General features: G+C 45.1%; 1 pseudogene; it reads left to right on the top strand.

Moving 5' to 3' along the window:
• Nucleotides 1-15,844: 15,844 nt before the first annotated feature.
• Nucleotides 15,845-21,670, top strand: part of LOC116473901 (large ribosomal subunit protein eL18-like) — an 11,286-nt pseudogene continuing 5,460 nt past the window's right edge.

The following is a 21,670-nucleotide window of genomic DNA, read 5'->3' as shown; positions in this document are numbered from 1 at the left end:
CCATGTTGTTACCCTATCCACTGGTTTAGCCCATGAGGCTGACTGAAGGCAGAGGCAACCAAGAAGCACTTTCGTATGTGAATAAAAAACAAGTATGGAATGTGGGCTGGGCACGGAGGCTCACGCCTGTAATCCGAGTGCTTTGGGAGGCCGAGGCGGGCGGATCATGGGGTCAGGAGATCGAGACCATCCTGGCTAACATGGTGAAACCCCATCTCTACTAAAAATACAAAAAACTTAGCAGGGCGTGTTGGTGGGCACCTGTAGTCCCAGCTACTTAGGAGGCTGAGGCAGGAGAATGGCGTGAACCCGGGAGGAGCAGCTTGCAGTGAGCCGAGATCGCGCCACTGCACTCCAGCCTGGGCGACAGAGTGAGACTCTGTCTCAAAACAAACAAACAAACAAACAAACAGACAAACAAACAAACAAGTATGGAATGTGGAAAGGCAGAGCCCTGGCCTAAACCTCAGGAGAACTAAGTTCTAGCCCTGGAGGTGCTAGGAACTGGCTGTGTGACCTTAGTCAGGTTACCCAAACTCTCTGGTCCTTAGAGCTGTCTGTTGTAAAATGAACAGGGCAGATAATGACAGTCTCTGAGGCCCTCCATTTCTGACCTTCTGTGATGACAATGTTGTTCCCTGGTTGCTATCTACATGAATGAAGATTTGCGGAGCATGGATAATACAAAACAATGGTGACCTAACTTTAATGTCTTCTATTTTACTGTGTTTGCCTTTGGAATGTAACCAGAGCACACGTTCAGACACTCACAAACTTCCTTCCTTCCCTGCCCCCTTTCCTTGCTCCTCTGTTTGGCCCTCTTGGCCAGGGGTGGGGGTGGAAGAATGTGAGGTTGGCTGGAAAGGCCGAGAGGATGCAGGAAGGTTTCTGGTTGGGGGCAGGGAGGTTGTGGGGGAGGGGTGCTCCAGGGACCTGAGAATCGATCAGCTATAAGATCATTCTAATCCCTTCCCCTATCCAGGAAGGTGGGAGATTGTGAATAGCACATTCCTCACACGAAATACCGTATATCCTTGCCTATGAGAAGCCCCAGGAAAAATAGTAGTGTGTTTAAATGATGAGCCTCAAGGAAAATCATCAGAGAAGTCCTTCTTGTCAACTGTATATTTCAGTTTTCCCTTCCAGCCAAGATAGGGCCCCTGCAAAACCAGGATTCCTAGGGCAATCGTCATGCCTATGGGGGTGGAGACTGGGAAGAGGGACAGGACCTTCATGGGGAAATAAATGTGCTAGTTTGCTATTTTTACTCCACCTTGGCTTGGAAAATAGGATACTTTTCTTTTGCTGCAGCATCTCATATGTGAGCATATACGGTAATGGAGGCATTCCAGAGTCCAGCTGATAGCCAATCAGAAATTGGGGCCTTTCTGCAGTTTTCCCTTTAAGAAAAAGTTTTGGGTCCTCTAAGGAGCAGCAAATCAACTGCAGTCTGCAGAGTTACCATCCCCTCCCCCATCTCCCACCCACCATCATGGGGACGGGGCGTTCGTGTTAGTTAGGTCAACCTGGGTCCTCTTCCTAGGGTTGTTTCACAAAGTCTTAGGTTTTGAAAGTAGGGTGCTGGGGATGGGAGAGAGAGGCTGGCAGGGGCTGGTGGCTGATCAGCTGGGGCCATTGCTTGGGGTGAGGGTGGTTGGAGGGAGAAAGAAGGAAGAAAGAGAACTCCGTGATTATGTGCAGCTATGGATGCTTGCGTGTGTGTGTGTATACGTGTAGCGAACGGCCTTGTGCGTGTGTCTCCCCACAGGACTGGACCAGTAGCAGGCTGGTGGAAAGCATGAGTAGCTCCATTCAGGAAGGGGAAGCAGCAGCTGTTTCCCCAGGAGACAGTGTCTGGGAGCAGCTGCAAGCTGGGAAGAGCCTGATGGCAAGGGAGCTGCTGACTGTAGGATAGACAAGGAGAGCCAGGCTGGGTGCTACCATCTGGCTGGGCTGTGGGGCTCCAGCTCGTAGCTGGCCAGCCTCAGCTTTCTCTCCTGCTTGTGAAACCTGGGCCTTAACTCTCCTGTCCTTCCCTCCTCCTTAGCCTTGACTGGACTCTGCCGCTCTGCCTGCTCTGTCACTATGGCCTCCGCTCAGCTTCCAGGCTTGCTTCTCCTTTCTCTCTTTAAGGTTTCTAATGTTGGTGAGTCGCCACTTCCAGTTGCCCTCCTGTTTCTTCTTCACTTCTCCTTCATTTCTTAGTTCTCCTTTCATTCAGGACTAGGCAGACCTGAAAGGCAGTGGGAAAATCGAACAGCACACTGGAAAGAGGCCATCTGTCCCCTGTCCTCTGGGCACACTCCTTGGTCTGAGTACTAGATATATTCAGACTCTTCCCTTAATACTTCCTTTAAATGGTGGACTCTTATCCAGATGAGGAAATTGAGATTACAGGAGGTAAAATAAAGTAGCTCCCAACTCAAGCACTCACCAAACATTCACCAAGCATCTGGCAAGTGTTGGAATCAGAGCTTGTGAAGATAAGTGTGCTCTGGCCCTAATCTGTGCTACCTCCAGAACTCCTGCCCTCAGTGTGATCCCCCACTCATCAGTAACATTATTTAGGAACTTATTAGAAATGCAGATCTCAGGCCCCACCTCAGCCGGCTGAATCAGAGACACTGGGAGTGGCGCCCGGAGATCTGCCTTCCTCCCACCCCTGCCCACAGGTGATCCCCATGCTCACTAACAGTTGAAAGCATGGCCCTAGACAAGTGATCTCACTGGGCCTTCCCTGCTGGAGGACAGCCCTCTGGGCCACGTAAGCTTGAGCTGCATTTTCCAGCTCCAAGGTTCCTCTTTCAAGGATGTCACCACAGAAGGCAGTGGAGTATTTACCTGCAGCAGGCCTGGGTGTAACTCCCCTTTTCAGGGGGAGTGACCTGGGCCCTTTTGACCCTTTGCTTGGCCTTTTGAGAATAAAGGTGATCAATGATGGCTCATTTTACTCCCTGTTCCTTCTTTCACTTGATAAATTTCAGCATTTCCTTGTTTTCCCCCTTTGGCAAAAGTTTTCAGAGTTTTTTTCAGACACGTAGTTTGAAGAATTTCAAGCCTAGAAGACACACCGCAAGGAAGAGAGTTTCTATGCTCTGAACACAGGATAACACATAATACAGCAGGAGAGACTTGGGTTAGATCATCAGTTCAGTAGTAGAACTGGGGACCCTGCATCAGGGAGACCTTCTCCGGTCCAGGGGTTTGTGTGATGTGGAGGCACCAACAATTTGGTGATGGGCATCTGTGGGCAAACAGTCCAGGGATGAGGCTGGGGCTTTAGGTGGCTTACGTGTTTTCATTTTGATTCTTCTCACTAATAGGAGGATGTAGGCAAGTCTCTTACCTTTTCCGTAATTCAGCTTCTCATTTTTAACACAGACATAGAAGCACCTTTCATAGGACTTCTATTTGTTTTCATTAGTTTTTTTCTTAAACTTTTCATTTTGCAGTTATTAGGAGACAATTTTCCATGGGTCTCTCATGTTTCTGCATGTCTTGTGAAGAAAGGCACAGACAGCCTTTCATTATGGACTTTTTAAGGATTTTTACATAGCGAACAGCCTTGGATAATAGAAAATATTATCTCTCAATTTAGATGTATATACCCAGCAAAGCAATCTTTCAAGAATGAGGATAAAGTTAAGATATTTTCAACAAATGAAAGCTAGCTAAGTTTACTACTGGATCGTCAGTAAAGGAATTTCCAGACTGGGGTGTATTTCAGGAAGAAAGAATAATTCCCGAAGGAAGAATTGAGATGCAAGGAGAGGTGACAGAGGAAAAGACCAACACATGAGTAAATCTAGACAAAGAACAAAGTGGTAATAATAATGAATAACTCAGGGGAGTTAAGAAACAGAACTGAAATAGATTTAAGAAGCATAACATTTGGAGTGGGGTGCAAATATGGATGAAACTTGCTGAGATCCTTCCATTCATGAGATGAGTAAAAATACTAACTTTACGTTTTAAGTTAAATAACCACTTAAATAATAGAAATAGGATGTATAACCTCCAAAATAGTAGAAGGAAAACTGGAATAAAAATGTTTTAAACAAACAAACAAAAGCAAAAGGAAGGGGAAGAAACAAAGAACAATATGGTAGAAATAAATTGTTACATCAGTAACCACCATAAATGTAAATGGACTAAACTTCTATTTATAAGAATGTAGTAATTATTGATAAAACTCTCCTGTGAAAGGGCAAATATGGCTAGACTGGATCTGAAAATCTAATTTATTCTGTTCTCTAGAGTCATACACTAAAACATAAAGACACTGAGATTTTGAAAACAAAAATGGCCAGGTGCAGTGGCCTATAACCCCAGCACTTTGTGAGGCCAAGGCAGGAGGATTGCTTGCATCCAGGAGTTCAAGACCAATTGGGCAACATAGCAAAACCTGGTCTCTACAAAAATAAAAAATTAGGTCGGCATGGTGGTCAGCACCTACAGTCCCAGCTACTAGGGAGGCTCAGGTGGGAGGGTCACTTGAGACAGGTAGGTCGAGGCTGCAGTAAGCTGTGACTACACCGTGGCACTCAGCCTGGGCAACAGAGAGAGACCTTGTTTCAGAAAAAAGAAAAAGAAAGAAAGTAAAACACAGAAAAAGAGATATCTGATAAAGAGTAATAAGACAGGAAGCTAAATAATCATATTAATATCAGACAAATTTCACTACAAGGCAAATAGCCTTATTAGACATAAAGAGAGATACTACAGAATAACAAAAAGTTCATATCACCAGAAGAATATAATAGTATTAAACTGGTATGTAATCAGTAACACAGCTTCAAAATATATAAAACAAAATTGCAAGAACCATGAGGAAAAACTGATAAATCTACATCATAGTGAGAGGTTTTAATATCCTCTCTCATTATTTGATAGATCAAGCAACAGAAAAATCAGAGATTTTAGAAGATCTGAACATGCAGTTAATAAGCTTGATCTAATGGATGTATATTGAATTTTGTACCCAAGAAATAAAAAAGACACATTCTTTTCAAGTACACTTGGAACATTTCAGAAGATCGTCTATAGAGTATGCCATAAAGCAAGTCTCAACAAATTTCAACCAGTATCTTACAGTTTACATACTTTGACTCCAAAGAATTTAAGAAATCAATAACAAAAAGAGGGCTAAAAAAAAAAAAATCCTGTGTTTGGAAATTTAAAGACACACTTCTAAATAACTTCAGGGTCAAAGAAGAAATCATAATGGAAATGAGGAAATACTTAATATTGATTGATAAAGGTAATGTTTCATATTTAAATTTAGGGACTAAAGTGTTTTGAGATGGTTAGAGGAAAATATATAGCATGTATGCTAACATATTAGGTAAGAAGAATGTCTGAATAGCAGCAAGGTAAACATCCAAATTAAGAAATTAGAATAAACAAAAGAATAATCTTTTTAAAAATAGAAGGGATGAATTAATAAAGAGCAGATTTACTGAAATAGGAGCAAAAAATAAAATAGAATTAACAAAGCTAAAAAATGCTTTTTAAAAACTATGCATGCAATTGAAAACTGCCAGCAAAGGTAACTAAGAGATCAAGAGAAAAGGCAAAAAAATGGCAAGATTAGTAATGAGAAAGAGGATTTCACTACTTATCATGGGCTGAACTGTATCATCTCAAAAGCTATGTAGAGTTCCTAACTCCCAATACCTGTGAATGTAATCTTATTTAAAAAAAAAACAGGGTGCGGAGGCTCATGCCTGTAATCCTAGCACTTTGGGAGGCCGAGGCAGACAGATCACTTGAGGTCTGGAGTTCAAGACCAGCCTGGACAATATGGTGAAACCCCATCTCTATTAAAAATACAAAAAATTTAGCCGAGTGTGGTGGTGTACACCTGTAGTCCCAGCTACTCGGGAGGCTGAAGCAGGAGAATCACTTGAACCTGGGAAGCAGAGGTTGCAGTGAGCTGAGATCACGTCATTGCACTCCAGCCTGGGCAACAGAGCGAGACTTCATCTAAACAAACAAACAAACAAACAAGAGAAAACAGGGTCTTTGCAGCTGTCATCAAGCTAAGATGAGGTCAATAAGGTAAGCTCTAATCCCTTAGAACTGATGTCCTTGTAAGAAGAGGAGGAGAGGTTGACGCAGACACAGGGAGAACACCATGTGAAGGTAAAGGTGAACATTGGAGTGATGGATCCACAAGCCAAGGAATGCCAAAGACCCCAGCCATCAGCAGAACTGGGAGAGAGGCATGGAACAGAGCAGAGCGCTCAGAGGGAACCAACTCTTTCAACACCTTCATCTTGAATTCCTAGCTTCCAGAACTATGAGATAACACATTCTATTGCATTAAGCTGCCCAGTTTCTGGTGCTTTGTTAAAGCAATCCTAGGAAACTAATACACTACAGATGCAATGGGAATTAAAACACAATGAGAAAATAATGTGACATTTACTGCCAATAAATTTGACAATTAAAAAAAGGGACAAATGGCTAATAAAATATTAATTGCCAAAAGGTTCAAGAGGAAGTAAAAATCCTGAATATAACTATTTAAAACCATTAAATTGAGATAATGAACACTTAACAATCTCATTACGAAGAAAATATGAGGGCCAGAGGCCGGGCACGGTGGCTCACGCCTGTAATCCCAGCACTTTGGGAGGCCAAGGCGGGTGGATCACCTGAGGTTGGGAGTTCAAGAATAGCCTGACCAATGTGGAGAAACTTCATCTCTACTAAAAATACAAAATTAGCCGGGCATGGTGGCGCATGCCTGTAATCCCAGTTCCTCAGGAGGCTGAGGCAGGAGAATCACTTGAATCCAGGAGGCGGAGGTTGCAGTGAGCCAAGATCGTGCCGTTGCACTCCAGCCTGGGCAATAAGAGTGAAACTCCGTCTCAAACAAACAAGCAAAAAACAGAAAAGAAAATATCAATCCCAGATGATTTTATAGGCGAGATAGGTCCAACATTAAAGAAAAAGATAATTCCAATATTATTTAAATTCTTCTATAGAGTAGAAGAAAACGAAACATTCCCCTAGTCATTTTTATGAGGCCAGTAGAAGCTTGATACTAAAATTAGATACACTCGTAGGAAAAAAAATCACAGAGCCATTTCACTAACAAACATAGATGCAAAACTCCTGAACACAATATTAACATATTAACACTAACCATGTCATGTATTTAAAAGATAATCAATGAAGACCAAGTTTAATTCATTCCGCAAATGCAAAGCAGGTCAGCATTAGAAAATTTCTAAATGTAGTTCACCACTTGACAGTTCATTAAAAGAAGAAAAGCCATATGCTATCTCAATAGAGGCAGGAAGTGTTTAATAACATTCAATATTTCTTTATGATAACCATTCTTGACCAACCAGGAATCAAAGGTGATTTAACCTGTTATGAGTTTTACGTGTGTGGATGCATGCATGCATGTGCACATGCTCGCATACACACACACACACATACACACACACACGCAGTTGCAGTAACTACATATTCGATAGTAAAATATTTTAAAATTTCTCTTTGGGATCAATAGCAGGCCAAGGCTATTATTTTCATTGCTTTGTTTCAGTGCTGCTGGAAATTCTGGCCAGTACACTATGAAAGAAAAGGAAACGGAAAGAAATGGAAAGTAAAGAAAGAGATAACCTGAAGTATTTTTAAGTTAAATTTTAAGTTAAATTTGTAGGATGAGGCCAAGCATGGTAGTTCCTACCTGTAATCCCAGCACTTTGGGAGGCCAGGGTGGGTGGACTGCCTGAGCTCAGGAGTTCAAGATCAGCCTGGGCAACATAATGATATCTCATCTCTACAAAAAATACAAAAATTAGCCAGGTGCAATGGTGTGTACCTGCAGTCCCAGCTACTTTCAGGGCTGAGGTGGGAGGATTGCTTGAGCCCAGGAGGTTGAGGCTGCAGTGAGCCGAGATCCTGCCACTGCACTCCAGCCTGGGTAACAGAGTGAGACTCTGTCTCAAAAAAAAAAAAATTACTACGATGAATAGGAAAGTTTATCAAAGCTATCAGATAAAAGATCACAATACAAAAGTTAATTTTTATGCACCACCAGGGAATTCACTTTAAAAAAAAGATAACACCAGGGTAACAAAAAGTAAGATACCAAGGAATATTTTACAGATGTGCCAGTCTTTTATGAGGAAAAATACAAAACGTTCTCAAACCTCATTTGGAACGACTACATAAAATGACGAGACAAGCCATGGCTTGGGTAGGAAGACTCACTCATGAACCACTGCAAATTCTTCTGATTTTGATTTCTTTTTTTTAGGTTCAGTTAAATTGCAACAAAAATACCAGCAGTTGGGTTGTTTTTTGGTTTTGGTACAATGTGGCAGTCTGATTTCAAAATTTAATTGAAGCACAAAAGACCATGAATAGCTGAGAAACTCCTAAAGAAGTCAAGGTGAGGAGATTATCCTACTCAACATCAAGACTTATTCAAAAGCTATGGTAGTTAAGACAGTTGGTAATGACAAAAGAACAAATAGATCAATGGGACAAGATATAGTTCAGAAACCAATTCATACATATTTAGAAACTTGATATAATACAGAATGGCCATTGAAGATCAGTGGGGAAAATACAGATTATTCAATACATGGTGCTGGGACAGCTGGTTTTCCATGTGAAATTGTATCTATACCTCACACAATATATGCAATTTTTAAAAACTTAAGATGAATTAAAATTTAAATATAAAAGTCAAAACTGTAGACCTTTTAGCAGAAAATGCTGGCAAGGATCTTTATGAATTGAAGATATGGCAGGGTTTTATAAACAGAGCACAATATGTAAAACAACAGAAGAGAATGGATTGATAATTTTGATCATGTTAAAATGAAGAACTTCTGGTCATCAAGTCACCATTAAAGGAACAAAAAGGTACAGACTGAGAAATGTATTGGTATTCAGAATGTATAAAGAATTCATCTAATCAGTAAGAAAAACACAACTTAATAGAAAAGTGAGCAAAAGGCACAAACAGGCGTTTGACATAAAAGGAAAGCTGAGTGGCCAAAGAGTCTAAGAAAGGATGTCTAACTTCTCTAATATCCAGGGATGTGCAAACTGAAACCACAAAGTGTGATTTTTAAGTTAAAAAGTCTACCAGCACCAAGCTTAGATAACGAGGAACACTGAAAACTTTCGTGCGCTGCTGCCGGCTGTGAAGATTGGTATGAGACTCTGGAAAATGGTTTGGTCTTCTCTAGCACAGGTGAAGGTTCATGGCATATCAATCTTGCTACCTGCAGATCCAGTAATTCCATACCTAGGTTCAAACCCTGGAGAAACTTTGAACATGTACACTATTTTTTTTTTTTTTTGAGACGGAGTCTTGCTCTGTCCTCCTGGCTGGAGTGCAGTGGCGCGATCTCGGCTCACTGCAGTCTCTGCCTCCCGGGTTCACACCATTCTTCTGCCTCAGCCTCCCGAGTAGCAGGGACTACAGGTGCCCGCCACCACGCCTGGCTAATTTTTTTTTTTGTATTTTTAGTAGAGACGGGGTTTTACCGTATTAGCCAGGATGGTCTTGATCTCCTGACCTCGTGATCCACCCGCCTCGGCCTCCCAAAGTTGTGGGATTACAGGCGTGAGCCACCGTGCCTGGCCAAACATGTACACTATTAAACATGTACACAAATGTTCACACAGCATAGTGTGGGACAGTTGAAATCTATAAGCAATCTACGTGTCAACCAACAGTAGAATGATACAAAATTATGGTGGAGACACACAAAGGAACACTATACAATTATGAAAATGAAGAGATTGGAGGTATGCATTAACTGGATAGATGGATAGATTTATCACCAACGTGGATAGGTCTCAAAATTAATGTTGTGAAAAAAGTAAACAAAGAATATGTACAGTATGATTCCACTTATATAAATGTCAAAAAATGAACAGTATCCTAATTTCAAAGCTTACTAGGAAGCTACAACAATCAAGACATTGTAGTATTGGTCTATGGTGTAATAGAGACACAGATAAATGGAAAAGAATTGAGAATCCAGAAATCAATCACACATATGTGGTCAACTCAGTTTCGACAAAAGTATCAAGGCAATTTAGTGAGAAAGTACAGACTTTTCAACAAAAATGGTGCTGGAGCATTTAGACACCCAAATGAAAAAAGAATAAACCTTGATTCAGACCTCACACCATATATAAAAAGTAACTCAAAATGGATCAGAGACCTAAATGTAAAACCTAAAACTATAAAACTTCTAAAATAATCAAGAGAAAATCTGTGTGACTTTAGGTTATTCAAAGATGTCTTAGAGGACGCCAAAAGCATTAACTGTAAAAGAAAAAAGGAATAAAATGGGCTTCGTCAAAACTAAAAACTTCTGCTCTTTGAAAGCTAAGGTTAGGTGACTAGAAAGACAAGTCACAGAATGAGAGAAAATATTTGCTATATATATATATATCTGTATATATATATCTGTATATATATATATCTGTATATATATATATCTGTATATATATATATATCTGTATATATATATATATATCTGATAAAGCGCTGGTATCCAGAATATATAAAGAACATGCACAACACGATAATTAGAAAGTAAACAATCCAATAAAAAAGAGGCACAAAGATTCCAACAGAAACTTCCCAAGAGAAGAAATACAAATTACAAAAAAGTGCATGAAAACGTGTTCAACATCATTAGTCATTAGAATATGCAAATTAAAACATTTATTTATTTATTTATTCTTTTTCTTTTTTTTGAGATGGAGGTTTTTTGTTTTTTTTTTGAGACGGAGTCTCGCTCTGTCGCCTAGGCTGGAGTGCAGTGGCGCAATCTCGGCTCACTGCAAGCTCCGCCTCCCAGGTTCATGCCATTCTCCTGCCTCAGCCTCCCGAGTAGCTGGGACTACAGGCGCCCGCCACCACGCCCGGCTAATTTTTTGTATTTTTAGTAGAGACGGGGTTTCACCGTGGTCTTGATCTCCTGACCTCGTGATCCGCCCGCCTCGGCCTCCCAAAGTGCTGGGATTACAAGCGTGAGCCACCGCGCCCGGCTAATTTTTTGTATTTTTAGTAGAGACGGGGTTTCACCGTGGTCTTGATCTCCTGACTTCGTGATCCGCCCGCCTCGGCCTCCCAAAGTGCTGGGATTACAAGCGTGAGCCACCGCGCCTGGCCGAGATGGAGTTTTGTTCTTGTCACCCAGGCTGGAGTGCAATGGTGCGATCTCAGCTCCGTGCAGCCTCCGCCTCCCAGGTTCAAGGGATTCTCTTGCCTCAGCCTCCTGAGTAGTTGGGATTACAGGCTCCTGCCACCACGTCCTGCTAATTTTTGTATTTTTAGTAGAGATGGGGTTTCACCTTGTTGGTCAGGCTGGTCTCGAACTCCTGACCTCAGGTGATCTTCCCCACCTCGGCCTCCCAAAGTGCTGAGATTACAGGGGTGAGCCACCGTGCCCAGCCAAAACTATTTGTATAAGTAGGTATTTCAGAAATATCTGAGAGTGAGGGAGTTCAGTAGGATTCTGGAGAGAGACACAGGTGACCTCAATGGTTTGGTAGTGTTCTGTGTTTTAAGGTGGAAACCGAATGAAAATCAGTTGTTAAAACAGGAAGGTATTATTTGGGAGAAAGGGATGAGCACTAACCCTGTCCTCTTGGCTTGGAGTCAGGGTCATCAGTCATCCATCCACCTGGAAGCGCCTAGGGGGAAGTGAGGGTGATCACAGGTGTGGAAGTTTGAGCAACAACAAAAGGAGGGACAGGCACTGTTCACTGCCCCCCAAACATCATTCTCCACTCCTCCTTGTGGAGCACTTGAGAATGTAGCTGGAGATAGAGGTAGCCCTTAGTGCTGTCTCCATCCTACCCTTGAAAGAGAAGAAAAGAGGCCGGGCACGGTGGTTCATGCCTGTAATCCCAGCACTTTGGGAGGCTGAGGCAGGCGGATCACGAGGTCAGGAGTTTGAGACCAGCCTGACCAACATGGTGAAACCCCATCTCTACTAAAAATACAAAAATTAGCCAGGTGCGGTGGCACATGCCTGTAATCCCAGCTACTCAGGAGGCTGAGGGAGGAGAATCGCTTGAACCTGGGAGGTGGAGGTCGCAGTGAGCCGAGATCGCGCCACTGCACTCCAGCCTGGGAGACAGAGAGAGACTCCATCTCAAAAGAAAAAAAAAAAAGTGAAGAAGAGATTACAAACTGGGTTCTTAGTCACAGAGGGGAGCTTCAGGCAGGGGACCATTCTCATCCCTCTCCCCCACCTCACCTCCCACACACACTTTTCTTACTTAAAGATACACTGGAGAGGAAAGTCCTTGAAGTCAGGGGCCGCATGAAGTAGGGGAAAGAACACAGGCTTTAGAGACAGAACAAGTTTGGAATCCAGGCTGGTTTATTAAGTTAAGTGCCTTTGGGCAAGTTAATTACTCCTTTGGAATCTCTATTTCCTTGCTTATAAAAATGGTCATAATAATACTTACCTAACAGGCGGGGCTTTGATGTGTTCTGATGTGTTTTGAAATAGAGAGGTACAGTCTGACAGTGCCATAGAATGGGAAGGCTGGGAGCTTCCTGGGAAGACCAGCTCATCGTGGTGTGACTTAGGCCAGCCTGCAGCCCTCTGTCCTGCTTTTCAAATGCTGGGTCCCAGCAGTGGCCCAGGGTGGACGGGACTGCTGTGGGAGAGGCTGACTCACCCTACCAGCTAGCTGTGGACATCGGAATGGCACTGCCGAGGGGCTAACACCCATTTTCTCCTTGAGGACCAAGTACCTGGGAAGCCAGGTTATAGTCACATGGCTGCTCGCTGAGTACAGAGTGAAAACACTGAGGTTAGTTGGAAAATTAAAATGCATAATCATATCAGGTGATGATAATTTGAGTGCCCATCTCCACAAAAAATACACAGGCACCTTTAGGACCAAGGTCCTCTTCCTCCAGGTCAGGGCTCTGGGTTTTCTCTAGGACTCTCCTTTTCTGTGTTTTCATTACTGACCTACCTCTCCCTTAGGACTGACCATCTTTTCTGTAGACAGCCTTTCAATTAACTTCCGGGGGGCTCGGTGCCTCCAGAATCATTCTTTCTTGAGTGATTGCAGGCTTGGCTCTGATGCATTGTGTGTTCATTTCATGGTTTCCAAGAGCAGTTTTCTTCCCTTCATTTCCAAATATCTGGGGCACAGTAGATGGGAAAAGGGTGCATTTCACTGTACAATGTATGCACCATCCACCCGTATGTACATCCATGGTATGTCTTTGAGAAATATTCTCTTTCTATATATGTTAAGGCTTCATTCATCATGCAAGCTATTTTTTGAGGCTGTGTGTGTGTGTGTATGTGTGTGCACGCGCATATGATTGCGCAGGGTTCTAGCAAGATGTTGACTGTCCATTATGCTCTTGAGGGTTTTCTGTTGGTGGAGAGAAGTCCATCTCACCCCCAGCCAAAACACAATATCACAGAACATGGAGGCATTTTCTTAGGTGATCTCTTAAGAATGGAGGGAGACGGCTGGGCACGGTGGCTCATGCCTATAATACCAGCACTTTGGGAGGCCGAGGCAGGTGAATCACGAGGTCAGGAGATCGAGACCATCCTGGCTAACACGGTGAAACCCTGTCTCTACTAAAAAATACAAAAATTAGCCGGGCATGGTGGCAGGCGCCTGTAGTCCCAGCTACTCGGGAGGCTGAGGCAGGAGAATGGCGTGAACCCAGGAGGCAGAGCTTGCAGTAAGCCGAGATCACGATCGCGCCGCTGCCCTCCAGCCTGGGCGACAGAGTGAGACTCCGTCTCAAAAAAGAAAAAAAAAAATGGAGGAAGAGCAGGCGCGGTGGCTCACGCCTGTAATCCCAGCACTTTGGGAGGCCGACGTGAGCGGATCACCTGAGGTCAGGAGTTTGAGACCAGCCTGGCCAACATAGTGAAACCCCGTCTCTACTGAAAATACAAAAATCAGCTGGGCATGGTGGGGGGAGAGTGTAATCCCAGCTACTCAGGAGGCTGAGGCAGGAGAATTGCTTGAACCCAGGAGACAGAGGTTGCAGTGAGCCGAGATCACACCATTGCATTCCAGCATGAGCGACAAGAGCGAAACTCTGTCTCAAAAAAACAAAACAAAACAAAAGGAATGGAGGGAGCGTCTGTAAGGATCCAGTCACACTAGTTGCTGGACATTTTTATACTTTTTAACCAATTAGTAAACTAGCCAATCACCCAGACACCAGGACAGGAGGACAATCTGGGCGGACAGTTGCCTATGCAGGAGTGTGTGCTATACCAGGCACTATGTTATTAACACATTCTTGACACCCATACTCATTGAACTCTTACAACAACCTTGTAGAATAGGTATTAGTAGGCTCATTTTATAGGTAACAGAGCAAGGCTTGGAGGCGTTAAAAAACCTGCTCAAGCTCACCACTACTAGTAACAGTGAGGCTTGGATTCAAACCTAGTTTTGCCAACCCTAGGCTCCTCATCAACTCTCTATCATACCCAGAAACAACGGCATCTGCATTCTCAGGGGGGCTGCAGCCACAGGACAGCCATTAAGCCCACACTCCTCCCTCTGCTCTTCCAGAGATGACCTCCTGACACACGATAGGAAGCGTGACCTCTCCATGGCAGGCAGGAGTAAAGCCAGCCACTCACAGCCACTTGGGGCCCCACCCAGCAAGACCCCAACACTCCTTTATAATCTCCTCTCTGCCAATAAACCACAGCTTCTCCTGCACACGGTCTGTCTTTCTCAGTGTCTCTTGGATTTACTGCTCCTTCAAGTGGCATCAAACATTTGCTCCTATGCTTTTGGCTGAAGAGGGTCACCAGCCATCACTCAAGGTTCTGCTGGAGCCCCACCACTACAGCAAGGCCAGACAGCCCCTAGACTTTGTCTTTCTCTGAACAACCATCACATCACATCCCTCACTCTTGAGGCTTACCAGATATTCATCTTTCAAAGCCACAGGGTGAACTGGGAGGCAGGGAGGCGAGAAGAGGTCAGAGCTAATGAGGTGATCCCTCTTGCTCTCAGGTCTGGGTATATTTACTCTTTCTGCTGTGTCATTGATCATGCTTCCCAAATGATCACATCTCTAGTAGAAGAAGGGAGTTTAAAATATTTTGTTCTTTCTCAATGTTTAGCACACACATGGTAGATAGTAAGTCTTTTACTTGGTATATGAATGAGTGATTGAAGTGAATGAATGAAGGAAGAAGAGGACAGCTGAATGAGACCAGTCATTATGAGATGGTGCTTAAATCCTGGTGTGCCTAACTGGGAGACAAAGGATTGAGGAGTCATCAGAAAGACAGTTTGTTGTTGATGCTGAAAGCCTGAACTTCGGAATTTGATGAGATTTGAATCCAAGCTGTGCCACTCGAGTTGTATGAACTTGGCCAATTTACTAACCTCTCTGTGCTTCGACTCCACCTGTAAGAAGAGAATGAATACCGACCCTGTAAGGCCATTATCATCATTAAACAAGATAATTTGTTTAAGTGCCTGGCATGGAGGGAATATTCCATAAAAAATAGTTCATTATGATCAGTGATGGAAGGAAGAAGAGGATGTTCAGAGGAAGACTTCTTTTATGGAGTTTTGGAAGTATGTACAGAACTGTCCCCCCAGTCCCACCCCCCGTCACTGGCCCTCTGGCCCTGTGACCATCAGTATCTCCATTGTCTTGACAGAGACATTCTGGAGCCTCACTTTGGTCATGGATCTCTCTAGTTTCTGGAACTGGCAGCAGCAGCTGTCTGCTGGGTGGTGGCACGGTGCAGGCTGTTGCTGGGAGGATGGCTGATATTAAGGTGGGGTGAGGAAGACAGGATGGTGGGTGGGGAGGATGGCAGCTGAACCGTTGGTTTATTTCAAGGTTCCAAGACCTCCAACCATCTCTTCCTACAAGCCCCCCGACACAGGGTGGAGGTGCGGAACCCAGACCAGATGTTTCCTCTCTTTCACTATCGATGGATGGTTTGAGGACACAGGGGAAGGGAGGGGGAAGGAAATGAAGGCAGTGAGAGAGAATCCTTATTTGGGAGCCCATCCTTCCCCACCTGGGGTCTGCAGCCTCAGTGTCCACTCCCTGAAGTTCTAGGAAGCGCCCAATGGATGTTAATCACATGGCCAAAGCCAGGGTCAAGGCGAACCAAATGCATGGATGTGGGATGGCCCATTACCTGGAGGTACCTGCTGCACAGCAGCCTCCTGGTAGCTTGGAAATTATGTCACTAGCCATAGGCACAGCCTGCCAGAGGCACCATGTGGTCTACTGAGGTGGGACTTAACTGGGTAACAGTGAATTTTTTCCCCGTGGGTCAGCCTTGACCGGGCTCATCTCCCACCCACCCTTGACCGGGATGATCTCCCACCCAGAAATGACTTCACCTCCCCAAGTTCCTTGGTAGGGAATTTGAGGGGTGGTTAGAAACTTCCACTCAACTCATTGCATAGTAACTCAGGACAAGAGAGGATAAGAACAGCTCTTTGTGTCACTGGCACCACTTGGAGAAACAGCCTAAAAGGCAGGGATAGCAGCTTGGAGAATTCCAGCAGCTTCAAACTCCACCACTAGGATCTCTGTGGGTCTCAGTTTCCATGTCTGTAAAATGGGGAGAATAATACATGTCAAGTGACTATCATCCCTTGGCAAGAGAACTTTGTGAGTAATAATTGTCATGACGGCGCTTTCCAAATGTGCAGGATCAGCGAGAAAGAGATTTCACAGGCCATCAACAGCTCAGGGGATGTTGGCTACAGGCGGGGAAAGCACCTATATGCCCTTCTACCTGCCGCACCCACGGAGGAGGCTCAGCTGGAAGGACAGGTGCACTCCTTCCAGATTACTCTGAAATCATTGTGGGTGCCCAGTAAGCACTTCTTTGTCAGAGTCTGAGAGTAACAACTGAAAGTACTGAGGGCTCAAAATCACCTGCTCCAGTTAATCATTTCGAGGGCTTTGGTGTCATATCCTTCCCTGAGTTACGTCTTCTTTCTCAGGCACATGTCCGTGAGGCCCTTGTGAATCTGGGTAGGTCAAACTGCACTGGGTGCGTACTTTTTGTTGGTCAGCGTCTCGGTTTCTATTTCTAAAGGCAAAGGAAGTGCCTCGATTCCTCCCAAGACTTGTAAAGCCCAGCAGGGTTGGTGGCTTCTTTGCTGTGTTGCTGAAAATGGAACAGGCTGCCCTGGAGGTGGTGAGCCCCCTGCCCTGGAGGTGTTCAGCAAGATCACCTGTGACCTTGTGTGCATCCCCTTCATCGCTGCAACAACCCATGAGGAGCCCATATCATGATCACCTCCATCTCACAGATAACAGGGGAGGGTACCTGCCACACAGCAGCCTTCTAGTAACTTGGGAATCACGCCACTAGCCATAGGCACAGCCTGACAGAAGCACCATGTGGTCCACTGAGGTGGGAGCGAACTGGATAACAGTGAATTTTTTCCCTGTGGCTCAGCCTTGATGGCTCCCCCACCCCGCCTTTGACCGGGATGATCTCCCACCCAGAGATGACTTCACCTCCCTAAGCCAGACAGGACTGGATGGGAGAACAGCTGGAGAGGTGCATGCAGCACAACCTGGAAAGTGTGTGTGAGTGTGTGTGTGTGTGAGTGTGTGTGTGTGTGAATGTGTGTGTGTGTGTGAGAGAGAGAGAGAGAAACAGAGAGAGAGGGTGAAAGAGAGAGAGAGAATTGCTTTTGTATGAATCTGTCTCTTTCTTTTTCTTTCTTTTTTTCAGCAAACCACAGACTGGCTACACATTCTTGGGCAGTTTCCTAAAGATGAACTTAAGATTTTGAGAGAGAGAGAAAAAAAAGAAAAGAGTAGGGGTGGAGGAAGAAGTGAGGCAGAAAGTAATCAAGCTCACGTGCATGCGCGTGCGCGCACACACACACACACATTCTTCACACACAACTCCTGGCAATAAGGAAGTGTGACTAGATCTTTTTCATGAATGGGCTTAACTCAGCCTTGCTGAACTTCCGCTCTCCCATTCACCAGCATTCAAATTTCACCTTCTGACCATCCCAGGCAGCTGGCTGCTGGCCCAGGAACTAAGAGCACTTTGAGATCATCCCTCTGACCACAGGCAACTTTGTGCTTGCAAGGACTTTTCTTTCCTGAACTGGTAAATTCAAAATGACTGGGGTATTTACAGGGTACCAGGTTTGAGGGCCACTGACCCTTGGATCCCCAACCCTACCTACTGTCCTGTTCCCCCAGGACCACAGCTTACACTCTGGAAAAGCTAAGAAATGACAGCAGGCAATGCACACAGAGGAAACATTTCTGCACAGCAACTGCACAGGAGCACAGCCCAGGTGAACTCTCTGGGGAACGTTCATGCCTGCCTTAAATTAGGCTAGGGGAAATGACAGTCACCATTTTGGAAAGGACACTTTATGGCTTTTCCCATGGGAGCTAGGGAGCAATTAACTGGGGCGTGTGACCTACAAGTGTGCCATTCTTTCATATTGGGTGGGAGCCAGGCGAAGCACAGGCAGCGGTGGAAGTTTCTGTTCCCTTGAAAATCAGCCTTGAGATGCCTGGCGGGGTGTGTCCAGGCAGTGGAAGGACCGGCAAACGGTCTCGAGCAAAAGTCATTTCATGTTGCTGTGCTCCAGCTTCCTCATTTGTCAAGAGGTGGCAATAAGACCGCCCTGGGACAACCGCTGGGGTGACCCAGTGAGCTAAGGCCAAAGACCTGACTCCTCAGTGTGAATGACCCGGGCTCATCGGCAACCCAGTTAGGGAAACCCCCTACCACCTAGAACTGACAAAGCAGCTGCCACTATTCCGAAAGAATAAGGATAGCTTTATCTCTGAACTTCCAGAAATGGTGGCTGCGACAGACTAGTGGCCCAGAAGCGAGGAAAGCGATGAGAGGCAGACAGGGCTGGCCTGCACCAAGACCAAAGGAGGAGCAGGAGAGAAGTCAGGGTAGAGACACCACGGAGGCTCAGCTTTTCTATTCCTGATTTCTTCCCCTCTCCCGTAACTCCTTCTAATGGAAGCTCAAGGAGGCAACGGAGAAAGGGACGTCCTTTTCCTGACTGCACCTTGTATCCTTAGAATCCTCACGCAGGCTCCCTGGTCCCCACACTTGGGTTATAGGGGGCTCCCAAGCCCCGTGTCTTACAATGTTTGGGCCCAGAAGCAGGAGCATAGACGAGATGACCTTCAGAGTGCCCTCCCCGCTTGGGGCAAGGAGTCTTTCTCCAAGGCTGAATCTAGGGCAGCATGCTAGAGAACTGCATTCCACTCCTTGCAGCTGCTGAGCTACTGGGTCCAGCTCTGGGCACTGGGAATGGACTCGGAAATACCAGTGGGCTTTGTTTGGGCCGATTACTCACAGTACAGGGATGATATCCATTCCACTGGACTTTCTAGGAACCTGCCTGCAGCTGGAACGGTCCCTGTCCCTAGGTTCCCTCTAGCACAGAGAGGCTGCTAGCAGAGGCCTGGCCGGGGAGGAAATGTGCAGCTTACAGAGGATGTCAGTGGGCCCCAGGAAGCATTGATGCGATGCTCTTTTTATTAAGTTGGGCTCTGAGCCCTTCTCCCCTGTGATAACTTCCGGGAGTAGCTGTCCCCATTTCCCTGGTCTCCTCTCCCTCTCCTGCTTCAGAAGCCAAATTCCTGCATGACAGCAGCACCTGAGGAATCAGAATTCACACAATAGTAATGCAGGTGGATAGAGGAAATGCCTGTTGCTCTAAGGAGCTCGGGTAATAAAGGTTGCCATCCGCCAAAGCCTCTCATGCCAGGTGCGCGCCCAGCCTCGCAGGCTCTGCCTCCCTCAATCCTTCCAGCATCCTAGTTGTGCAGGTGCTGTCGTTGTGACCTTTTACAAGATGAGGAAGTGGAGCCTTAGAGAGGTCAGGAAATGCTTTCAAAATCACATAGTTAGCAAATGGCAGAGGTGGGAATTAAGTCAATTTCTGCTCAATTACAAAACATGCGCGTTTAGCCATTGGACTCCGATTTTTGTGTGTACTGTAGTAGATCAGCTTTTATGAGAACCAGAGATTAAGCTCCCTGAGGGTAAAGGATATGTCTTATTTTTTTTTTGCCCTATTTATCTCTATAAGATGCCAGGAACTCATTTTAAAATGCACCTGCCAAAACATGCTGAGATGGTGGGCAGCGGCTGCCCATGGATGATCTGGAGGCCACTGCAGGTGAAGAGACCAAAAGCAACCCTGGAACTGTCCACGCTGCAGACAGACTTCTCAGGTTGCTTTTGCCCTGCTTCTCCCGTGGCTGTGGTATTTTTCTCCCGTCTGCCTCCTGGTTTCTGCCCACTGGAGGCTTTTCCAACCTTGTGACCTCTATTACTGCCCCCTCTCTGCAAATGTCTGCACCTACTCATCGCCCTGTCTTCAAGCCGCTACCACATGACTGAGGTTCCTCTATTCTTCTTCCCTGTGCCACGTCTGTTTCCTAACGGCTTCTCTGGCTCCCTCTCTGTGTCTCTAAGCACCTGGGCCACCTCACTCTCCATTCCTGCTGAGGGTGTCTGAGAGAGTCCCTGATGGGTTAGTGACAAGCCAAATCTGGAGATACCTGTTGGTCTCAGTCTCACCAGCTTAGCTTTTAGGCTGCCCACATTCTGTAAGGCAGTGGTCTGCAACCTTTTTGGCGCCAGAGATGGGTTTTGCGGGCGACAATTTTTCCATGAATGGGGCAGGGGAGGAAGGCGTGGTTTCAGGATGACTCAAGCACATGACATTTATTGTGCACTTTATTTCTATTATTACTACATTCTAATATATTATGAAATAATTATACAACTCACCATAATGTAGAATCAGTGGAAGCCCTGAGCTTGTTTTCCTGCAACTAGACAGTCCCATGTGAGGGTGATGGGAGACAGTGAGAGATCATCAGGCACTACAGTCTCATAAGGAGCGTGCAACCTAGATCCCTCGCGCAGCTCACAGTAGGGTTTGTGCTCCTATGAGAATCTTATGCAGTCGCTAATCTGACAGGGGGTGGAGCTCAGGTGGTGATGCGAGCAATGGGGAGTGGCTATAAATACAGATGAAGCTTCACTTGCTTGCCAACCGCTCATGTCCTGCATGTGGCCAGGATCCCCCCCAATAGCAGCGGCTCACCTCAGGTCCTCCAATTTAAAGAGGAGGCACCTGAAGCTCAGAGACATTAAACAATTTGCCTGAGGTCACACATTTAGAAGGTGACAGAATCCAGATCAGAACACACATCAGTCTGGGAAGATGAAAAAAAATCTGGAGATGAACGGTGGTGCTGGTTGCACAACAATATGAATGTATTAATGCCACTGAATCCTTTAAAATGGTGAAAATGGTAAATTTTGTCATGTATGTTTTACCATAATAAAAAGTGGCTAAAATGGCAAAAAGAAACAATGAACAAAATAACCTCCTGGGATTTTAAATTGGATTAAATGAGGTATTGTACCTAAACCCTTATCTTCATGCCTGGCACATAGGAGCTAATACAATGATTAATATATTTTTTTAGTTTCCTCATCTATAAAGTGGGGATAATAAAGATATCTCTTAGGGTTTTTTTTTTTTTTTTTGGGCAGGAGAATCGCTTGAACCCCGGGGGGGGGTGCTGTGGCATAATCTCGGTTCACTGCAACCTCCCCCTCCTGGGTTCAAGCGATTCTCCTGCCTC

This window comes from Hylobates moloch, unplaced genomic scaffold, assembly GCF_009828535.3.
Source record: "Hylobates moloch isolate HMO894 unplaced genomic scaffold, HMol_V3 SCAFFOLD_8, whole genome shotgun sequence".
Lineage (NCBI taxonomy): Eukaryota > Metazoa > Chordata > Mammalia > Primates > Hylobatidae > Hylobates > Hylobates moloch.
Note: the sequence above shows the minus strand (reverse complement) of the source record. Positions and strands in the feature narration are given on the sequence as shown.